We start from the raw sequence: 11,567 nt of genomic DNA on the forward strand, positions 1-11,567 counted from the left end.
CAGCAGAAACTCTGCAAGCCAGAAGGGAGTGGCATGATATACTTAAAGTGATGAAAGGGAAGAACCTACAACCAAGATTACTCTACCCGGCAAGGATCTCATTTAGATTTGATGGAGAAATCAAAAGCTTTACAGACAAGCAAAAGCTAAGAGAATTCAGCACCACCAAACCAGCTCTACAACAAATGCTAAAGGAACTTCTCTAAGTGGGAAACACAAGAGAAGAAAAGGACCTACAAAAACAAACCCAAAACAATTAAGAAAATGGTCATAGGAACATACATATCGATAATTACCTTAAACGTGAATGGATTAAATGCCCCAACCAAAAGACGTAGACTGGCTGAATGGATACAAAAACAAGACCCATATATATGCTGTCTACAAGAGACCCACTTTAGACCTAGGGACACATACAGACTGAAAGTGAGGGGATGGAAAAAGATATTCCATGCAAATGGAAATTAAAAGAAAGCTGGAGTAGCTATACTCATATCAGATAAAATAGACTTTAAAATAAAGAATGTTACAAGAGACAAGGAAGGACACTACATAATGATCCAGGGATCAATCCAAGAAGAAGATATAACAATTATAAATATATATGCACCCAACATAGGAGCACCTCAATACATAAGGCAACTGCTAACAGCTATAAAAGAGGAAATCGACAGTAACACAATAATAGTGGGGGACTTTAACACCTCACTTACACCAATGGACAGATCATCCAAAATGAAAATAAATAAGGAAACAGAAGCTTTAAATGACACAATAGACCAGATAGATTTAATTGATATATATAGGACATTCCATCCAAAAACAGCAGATTACACGTTCTTCTCAAGTGCGCACGGAACATTCTCCAGGATAGATCACATCTTGGGTCACAAATCAAGCCTCAGTAAATTTAAGAAAATTGAAATCATATCAAGCATCTTTTCTGACCACAACACTATGAGATTAGAAATGAATTACAGGGAAAAAAATGTAAAAAAGAGAAACACATGGAGGCTAAACAATACGTTACTAAATAGCCAAGAGATCACTGAAGAAATCAAAGAGGAAATAAAAAAATACTTAGAGACAAATGACAATGAAAACACGACGACCCAAAACCTATGGGATGCAGCAAAAGCGGTTCTAAGAGGGAAGTTTATAGCTATACAAGCCTACCTCAAGAAACAAGAAAAATCTCAAGTAAACAATCTAACCTTACACCTAAAGAAACTAGAGAAAGAAGAACAAACAAAACCCAAAGTTAGCAGAAGGAAAGAAATCATAAAGATCAGAGCAGAAATAAATGAAATAGAAACAAAGAAAACAATAGCAAAGATCAATAAAACTAAAAGTTGGTTCTTTGAGAAGATAAACAAAATTGATAAGCCATTAGCCAGACTCATCAAGAAAAAGAGGGAGAGGACTCAAATCAATAAAATCAGAAATGAAAAAGGAGAAGTTACAACAGACACCGCAGAAATACAAAGCATCCTAAGAGACTACTCCAAGCAACTTTATGCCAATAAAATGGACAACCTGGAAGAAATGGACAAATTCTTAGAAAGGTATAACCTTCCAAGACTGAATCAGGAAGAAATAGAAAATATGAACAGACCAATCACAAGTAATGAAATTGAAACTGTGATTAAAAATCTTCCAACAAACAAAAGTCCAGGACCAGATGGCTTCACAGGTGAATTCTATCAAACATTTAGAGAAGAGCTAACACCCATCCTTCTCAAACTCTTCCAAAAAATTGCAGAGGAAGGAACACTCCCAAACTCATTCTATGAGGCCACCATCACCCTGATACCAAAACCAGACAAAGACACTACAAAAAAAGAAAATTACAGACCAATATCACTGATGAATATAGATGCAAAAATCCTCAACAAAATACTAGCAAACAGAATCCAACAACACATTAAAAGGATCATACACCACGATCAAGTGGGATTTATCCCAGGGATGCAAGGATTCTTCAGTATACGCAAATCAATCAATGTGATACACCATATTAACAAATTGAAGAATAAAAACCATATGATCATCTCAATAGATGCAGAAAAAGCTTTTGACAAAATTCAACACCCATTTCTGATAAAAACTCTCCAGAAAATGGGCATAGAGGGAACCTACCTCAACATAATAAAGGCCATATATGACAAACCCACAGCAAACATCATTCTCAATGGTGAAAAACTGAAAGCATTTCCTCTAAGATCAGGAACGAGACAAGGATGTCCACTCTCACCACTATTATTCAACATAGTTCTGGAAGTCCTAGCCACGGCAATCAGAGAAGAAAAAGAAATAAAAGGAATACAAATTGGAAAAGAAGAAGTAAAACTGTCACTGTTTGCGGATGACATGATACTATACATAGAGAATCCTAAAACTGCCACCAGAAAACTGCTAGAGCTAATTAATGAATATGGTAAAGTTGCAGGATACAAAATTAATGCACAGAAATCTCTTGCATTCCTATACACTAATGATGAAAAATCTGAAAGAGAAATTATGGAAACACTCCCATTTACCATTGCAACAAAAAGAATAAAATACCTAGGAATAAACCTACCTAGGGAGACAAAAGACCTGTATGCAGAAAACTATAAGACACTGATGAAAGCAATTAAAGATGATACCAACAGATGGAGAGATATACCATGTTCTTGGATTGGAAGAATCAACATTGTGAAAATGAGTATACTACCCAAAGCAATCTACAGATTCAATGCAATCCCTATCAAATTACCAATGGCATTTTTTACGGAGCTAGAACAAATCATCTTAAAATTTGTATGGAGACACAAAAGACCCCGAATAGCCAAAGCAGTCTTGAGGCAAAAAAATGGAGCTGGAGGAATCAGACTCCCTGACTTCAGACTCTACTACAAAGCTACAGTAATCAAGACAATATGGTACTGGCACAAAAACAGAAACATAGATCAATGGAACAAGATAGAAAGCCCAGAGATTAACCCACGCACCTATGGTCAACTAATCTATGACAAAGGAGGCAAAGATATACAATGGAGAAAGGACAGTCTCTTCAATAAGTGGTGCTGGGAAAACTGGACAGCTACATGTAAAAGAATGAAATTAGAATACTCCCTAACACCATACACAAAAATAAACTCAAAATGGATTAGAGACCTAAATATAAGACTGGACACTATAAAACTCTTAGAGGAAAACATAGGAAGAACACTCTTTGACATAAATCACAGCAAGATCTTTTTTGATCCACCTCCTGGAGTAATGGAAATAAAAACAAAAATAAACAAGTGGGACCTAATGAAACTTCAAAGCTTTTGCACAGCAAAGGAAACCATAAACAAGACGAAAAGACAACCCTCAGAATGGGAGAAAATATTTGCAAATGAATCAACGGACAAAGGATTAATCTCCAAAATATATAAACAGCTCATTCAGCTCAATATCAAAGAAACAAACACCCCAATCCAAAAATGGGCAGAAGACCTAAATAGACATTTCTCCAAAGAAGACATACAGACGGCCACGAAGCACATGAAAAGATGCTCAACATCACTAATTATTAGAGAAATGCAAATCAAAACTACAATGAGGTATCACCTCACTCCTGTTAGAATGGGCATCATCAGAAATCTACAAACAACAAATGCTGGAGAGGGTGTGGAGAAAAGGGAACCCTCTTGCACTGTTGATGGGAATGTAAATTGATACAGCCACTATGGAGAACAATATGGAGGTTCCTTAAAAAACTAAAAATAGAATTACCATATGACCCAGCAATCCCACTACTGGGCATATACCCAGAGAAAACCGTAATTCAAAAAGACACATGCACCCGAATGTTCATTGCAGCACTATTTACAATAGCCAGGTCATGGAAGCAACCTAAAAAAAAAAACAAAAAAAACAAAAAAACCTGTTAGGTATCACTATCAGATATTATGTTTACTAAGAAGCTTATGGCATATGCAAATATTTTATAATGTTAAATGGAAAAGGTAGAATGTAAAATTGTACAAACAATATGATTACAACCATGTTAAAATACTTATATAAAAGGCAATTTGTTATATCTTAGTACTTTTAAGTGATTAAATGAAGCAGTGGGGTGGGGGGGGAGCAGATATTTTTACTTACTTCTGAAAACCTATGTATTCTTTTCAGGATAATTATGCTTTCGACTCATTTGCATTTTTTAACGTTATTGAGTGTATCCCCTGATCATAAGATCTGTTTCTCTACAAGGAGTGAGTTGATAGCACAACATGCAAAAAGAGGGCAAAATCCCTAGCACTAGGCTACGGGGCCACACATTTCCCCTCCCTCTTCTCTCTTCCATTGGCAATCAGTTAAGTGCACTGTCCCACTGAGTGACTTCAAATGTGACTTCAGTATCCCTCTCAACATTTGTCTCTAACAATGATGCCTAACACTGTGCCTGGTACATAGTAAACATTGAATATATTTTTATTGAGTGAGTGAATAAACTTGGCACACAAGATGGAATCTATTTTCGATCTCTGCCATATGTCAAAGTAAATAACAGAGGGATTCACAAGATAAATGTTAAAGAGAGACATAGGAAAGAGAAAAAATTCGAGAAAAAAATGTAAGATAAAATTTATCTGATTTTAATTGCAGGACAACTTTCTGAGTAGGGAACCATTAGAAGACATCACAAAGGAAAACAAATAAATAGATTGGATTACTCAAAAATCAAAACTGTTGTATTTTAAACAATTTTTAAACACTTAAAAGCAAACAGAATATTTGCATAGATTAAATAGATTGCATAAATGCTAAACCTAAACAACTTTAAGGTTGTATAGGTTTAACAACTTTAAGTTGTGTAATTTTATGTATATTGTTAAAAAACACTAGGATAATTTAAAATTGCAAAGTTTAACAACTTTAAGTTGTATAATTGTATGTATATTGTTAAAAAACACTAGGATAATTTAAAATTGCAAAGTTTATAAACAGAGGGTAAACAACCAGTAAATATGTAAGAAAATATTTAATCTCAGCGATCAAAGAAAACAATGCTAATAATCTCATAACTAATAAAATAAGTTTTTAAAAATGTTTACATTAAGATTGGCTTATTGTGGTAAAAATATTTTTGAAAGCAATACAGATAGATCAAGCACTGTAAAATATGCCTTCATGCCTTTTGATTTAGTAATTTCCCTTCTAGGAATATATCCATAGAAAGCAATCTAGAACACATGAGAACATTTTTGCATACAAAGATAATCATTACAAAGCTAGTTATTGTAGAGAAAAATAGAAACAATCTAAACACTGAACTATTTGTAATCATTACAAAGCTAGTTATTGTAGAGAAAAATAGAAACAATCTAAACACTGAACTATTGGGAAATAGTTAAATTCTGGTGTAAATGGTATAAAAAAAATATTAACCAACCATTAAAACTTGTTGTTCTAACTTGGAATCCTCAGAAAGGGACCTTAAAAAAAGGATTTGTGTGCAAGAGTGTTATTAGGAAGAATTCCTGTGAAAAATCAATATAATTTCAGGAAGGATGGCAAACATGCAGCCCCATAGAAAGTAATTTTGCTCAATCGGCTTTATTCAGACTACCAATTTAAACTTTAACGTCATCCAGAAACATCCTCACAGACACACCTAGAAATAATATTTAATCAAAATCTGTGCACCCTGTGGTCCAATTGTGTTAACACATAAAATTAACCATCACATGGAGGATGAAGAAGAAAGGAATCAAAGACAATTCTCTGTGTTCTACCTTAGATCCTTGTGTGAACAGTGGGTCCATAATTTCTAATTATTATTTATTTATTTATTTATTGTTTGGGCTGTGTTGGGTCTTCGTTTCTATGCGAGGGCTTCCTCTAGCTGTGGCAAGCGGGGGCCACTCTTCATCGCGGTGCGCGGGCCTCTCACTATCGTGGCCTCTCTTGTTGCGGCGCACAGGCTCCAGACGCGCAGGCTCAGTAATTGTGGCTCATGGGCCTAATTGCTCCGCGGCATGTGGGATCTTCCCAGACCAGGGCTCGAACCCGTGTCCCCTGCATTAGCAGGCAGATTCTCAACCACTGCGTCACCAGGGAAGCCGGTCCATAATTTCTGAAGAGAGTATGGAAAGAAGGACAGACGAGGTACCAGTGAGAAGTTTAGTGCTGGACATGTTTTGTGGAGCATATATGGGGCATCCAATTGTAAATATACTGCTTTGGATTTGGATTGGAGATACAGAATTGACAGTGGTCAGTATATAAGCTTTAGAAGGAGAGGATGAAATTCCCCAGAGAAAGGGTGTATAAAAAGAAAGGGTAGAGGGTGAAGGATGGAACTCTGGAGGATTATAAATATGAAAGGACAGGAGAAAGTCAAAGTCACAGAGGCAAGATAACAGAATGAGACCAGGAACCCAAGGCAGGAGTTTCAATAATGAAGAAGAGGAAAACTATCATCCACTGCCAAGAGGTCAAATATGGTAAATACTGAAAAACGTCCAACAGAAATAGCAAATAGGAGGTTTGTGTTATCTCCAGGGAGAAAACCTTACAGAAGTGGGATGGACTGAGAAGTGCCAATGCAGAGGAGGTAGAGACATGAAACATACACTTACGCTGTCAGCAGCTTAGATTGATGGAAAGTGAAGAGATGACCCAGGATGGAAATAGGTTAAAGAATATTTTTCTAAAATGCTGAAGGGAAGATCAGGGATGGGAAGAAGAAAGACAGGGAACAAGGTCCCTGAAGAAGAATGAGATCAGAAAGAAATAAGATCCAGAATACATGGAAAGTTTGGTTTCAGACATGCTGGTATTACTGCCCATTCTTTTCTGGTCCAAATAAACACGTGGAAGTTTGTCATTACAATATTAAGTTGCATTCTATCATGGGTGATGAATAAAATTTTCTGTATTTTAGATGTTACCTTTATATATAAGCTTAGGACAACGCTTAGTTTCATGATTTCAAAAAATATCTTTATCCAAATGGAATAATATATTTGAAATTACCGTGTAAACTCTAAAGAACTATATAACTGCCAGCAGTAAAGTCACTGGGAGCGACTTGAACGAAACGTAATTTCTGTTCTTTATTCTCTACCTAAATAATAATAATATGTCCCAGGGCATATGTTCCTTTTGTAAGAGGTTCACAAAATTCCACTTTCTTGCCTTTCTTTCTTTTTATCTTTTTTTTCTTTTTAAAATACCTCCCAAAGATCTCCTTTGCTTTCTATCTTATGGTCCAGTTTTTTCCTGCACTGCTCTAATGATCTTTTCATAGTTCTCTATTTTGCTAATTTCTGCCCCCTTGAATCAATCCTGGACCTGTAGCCTAAATTTAATTTTCCTCAAACACTGATTGCTACTTCACTATTCTAGTCAAAATCCTTCAATAACTCCCCAATTTCCCTGTATTAAACGCAGAATAAAGTCTGTATTTCTTAGCCTGGAATTCAAGGCAGTCCATAATTTGGTCTCCACTTTTCTCTTCAACCTTCTCTCTAACTTCTACCTAGTACCTACCGATCTTCCACCCCCTTCAAATTGATATGTTTTGTTTCTTGAAGTCATCTAGATGGACCGTATATATATTTTTTTTATTGGACCATATATTTTTATAAGGGTTGTGTATTTCCCAACTTTCAGAAGCACCGTTCACACTGCAACGTGGTAGGTGCCCACTAGCGTTGTACAGCTTACAACCTGCATAAATGGATGTGACGGCCCCTGTTACAGAGCAGAAATATTATTCCAACTAATGAACTCCAATTATATCATGACCTGCAGCTGAATTTCCCTCTCTATTCTTCTGCAAACCTACATATAGAGAAATTATAACTAGTTCAAATTCAAACCCAGTATTCAAAATCTTCCGTCAGCTAACTTCTCTGTAACCCTCTTACCTTATCCTCAACATGAATTCTCCATTATGAGTGGGCTGTTGTCTACCATCAGGTCTCTACATATAGAATGCCCACCTCTGAGCCATTTCATTCTTTTTCCTTCAACCCTCACTCTTTCCCACCCTCTTCCAACAATTCAAAGACAATCCATCTTTCATGAAACAAAATAGTTTTCACCGTCTCTATAAACCTTCAATGATTGTTCTACTCCACAATCATCCTTTCTTTCCTGAATTAGTATTAAGGTTATAATATGTGCTGTAATATTTAGCACTTGGTTAAAATCACATCTTCCATTCATTCATTTGTCATGCATCAAATTTTGTCAGCCACCAACTAGACTATGATTCTTCAGTGGTTGAAACTTTGGCTTTTATAACATTTATATCCCTTGAGCATAATACACAGTCATATAATATTTGCTTGTTGATTTGATATTTTCACTAAAATTTAAAAATGATAAAGCTAACCCTTATGTTAGTCTGTAAGATTCTTAAAAAGTTAATTTGGATTTGCAGTGTAATTTCGTAGGGTTTTTTTTTTTACTGTCCAGCATGCTTCTATTGTCTTTGAGTTCCATTAGGAAACTATGCTTTTATTTCTGTATCTGGTATGACTTTATGAAACCCAAGAAGAGCCAATGGTTTATCTTTCCTGGAGTTTGTGACCTGAGGCTGCTGGTGCCTTTCTTGACTGCCATGGGGAAAACATCTCCTTAAATAATGAAGACAGAGAAATATAGAAAGAGTAGAGAGATGGAGAGAGAGAACTGTAATGAAATTCTTTGAGCCCGTAAATCCTTTTATATTTGAGGTCTGCTGCACCCCTGGATTGGCCGTTTATATGAGTCAATAAATTCCCCGTTTAGGAACTAAGCCACTTTGAATTGGGAGAGTTGCTGTTATTTTGCAACTGAGAGACCTGACTCTTACATTTGTAATATATAAACTTAAGAATGCTAAAATATGGGCTTCATTAGGAAAAAGGGAGTCATGCCAGAATATTGAAGAGGATCAAAGTATTGTAAAATACACCTACTATTAAAAAAAAATTGAAGCTAGTGTATAATGAAGAAACTTGGGAAAGGAAGTGTATGAATTATACTTGAACTATAACATTTATACATCTCTTTTTGTTCATAATGTTTTCTTAAGTATCTCTATCAACATCTGTCAACAAAACTTATTTCTAGCAAACTATATCCAAGTAGGTGACGGGGTTTGAATTAGTATCTTTCTTATAGATATTTTAACCATTTATACTATTGGTATTCTTCAGAGATTAACCTTTTGCCCAAAACATAGAAAAATCATTGCTATGACTGAGTTTGAATTATTTTACAACATGTTTATAACCTTTTATTATCCATTTAATTCAAGGGTAGTGATGATTACATTTATTTGAACTAGCCATAGGCTTGAAAGTAGAGTGCATTCTTTGGGTTGTATTACACAAGGTATTTTTAGAGAATAGATGATCTTATTCCTTTGTCCTTTATTCAGTTATACTTGGCACTCAGAAGCCTAGCTTTTGCATTGCATGTACATGCTTAAAGAGGAGCTTAGAGAAGTTCTCTTTTCACCAAACTGTGGGCAGAAAATGACATACTGTGCAGCACGTGCCAAGTAAAGAAGCAAATTTCCCACAGAATCACGAGACAGCCCCATCTGTAACTCTGGGGTAGCTGTGGTCTCATGCCAAGTCTTTGCTCTGGAAGAGTTAAATAGGACTCTTTCCCAGAACTTCTGAGAATAGTCATGTCAGTTGAAGGTCCTGATGCCAAGTATCTGATAACCACTGGCCTAGACTCATAGGAGTCCTTTCTACCTAGCAGCTGCCTGGCTTGCTGCAGTTCACTTAGGAGAGGCCATGTTGCTCTTCGACAAAGCAGTGTCTTAATCTGGAAGACCAGGGCCCACTTGGATAATCCTGAGATTAGTAACAACTTAAATTACGTTGTATTTACCCTCTTGGTAGAGTTGTGAAAACTTCTTATGCATTTTAGAAAGATTTCCACTTAAAATGTGTTGAAATAGAAAATTTTGTGTGGAAATTATAGTTGTCCCATATCTGAGAAAAAAATAGCTGGGGTAATTTTCTCTCCTTGGTGATTGATGAGATACAAATCACCAGATAGGCATTTCTATATTGAATTTGTATTGCAAGCTGAAAAACTAAACCATTTCTAAATTTGATAATCTTCAGGGAGCAATTATGTCATTTTGAGGTGAGGCAGTAAATAACCTATCTTACATACTTCTAATTCTAATCTTCTGTTGTGACTGACCAGAGACTGGCTAGTTCACCTAGGAATAAACTGGGGCACTGAGAAAAAACAGTAGAAGGTGTGAAATTTTAGAGACAAGGGCCTGAGAGAAAATACTGTTTCTTAGGGTGGCCCTTGAGGGAATAGTGCTTTATTGTTGCAAGAATGCCTAAAGGGCTTCTTCCTTTTGTTTATTTCTTGTAGTGCCTATGTACTCATCTGTGTTAGTATTAATAAATTACTCTTTGCTTAAGCACTTCATGTAAGAGCCTATTTTCCCCATAGCCTGGAACAATGCCACCACTATCACAAGATGAAACAAGCATGAAAATTGAGGAGTGCCTTGGTGAAGCAACATTCTGCTTTATTTTCTTTGCTCTTCAGATAATGACTCTGGGGAAGGAAGAGAAACTCCAGAACTACTTTGTTCTCTTCAAAGACTGAGCCTCAGGAGAAAAAGTAAGAAGACAAGACACCTTTCCGGCTGAAGGGCCACAAAACACGCCAGCCCTGTGCCTTTATTTTATTATATTGATGATACTGAGTTCAAAAATTACTTACTTTAAAAAGAAAAACAGCTATGGGTAGTGGATAGAAGAAAACTAATGGTAGTATTTAAATCAAACTTTAGTTTGTTCACATACATTCTCAGTTACGTTTCCCCTTGAAGAGTGCACAATTTTAATGCACAAGAGGAAAAAAAAAGGAAATGAAAAACCTCTAGATTCTCATCATGCAATCAAATAAATAAAAGAACATGTCTTCATAATTGTTGGACATACACAGATGAGTAAAGAATTGCTGAGATTTACTGTTAGTTGATGTGCTAGTTTCCAGTAAAAAAAACAGAAACATGAACCCTTGGACTGTCAGTAAGTACAATGTGGAGTGAAACTAAGTGACTGGTGATGTAGTTTTAGAGGAGCACCTAGACCATGGAAGGGAGAAAAGGAAAGAGAAGGGGAGGATTTTCTCCAGGAGCATAATCTTTCCAGGTCAGTCCCTCTTCTCCAAGCTCAGTGACGTCTAGGCTCCTGTCCTAACCATGGGCTATTCAGGTTTTGGCTTGCCCACCTCCAACCAACTGTGTACTCTGTGACCTTGAATAAGCAATTTCACCTTTCCTGCTCTTGGTTACACACTTGTTGTTATGGACTGAATGTGTGTATCCCCTCAAATTCAGAAGTTGCGGCCATAACCCCCCTCGTGACTGTATTTGGAGATAGGGACTGTGAGGAGGCTCATTAAGGTCATCAGGGTGAGGTCCTAATCCGATAGTGTTGGTGCCCTTATAAGAAGAGGAAGAGACAACAGAGCCTTCTCTCTCTGCCCTGCGAGGACGTAGTGAGAAGGCAGCCTTTTGCAAACAAGATGTGGGCTCTCACCAGAAC

The sequence above is a fragment of the Eschrichtius robustus genome, chromosome 6, assembly GCF_028021215.1.
Source record: "Eschrichtius robustus isolate mEscRob2 chromosome 6, mEscRob2.pri, whole genome shotgun sequence".
Lineage (NCBI taxonomy): Eukaryota > Metazoa > Chordata > Mammalia > Artiodactyla > Eschrichtiidae > Eschrichtius > Eschrichtius robustus.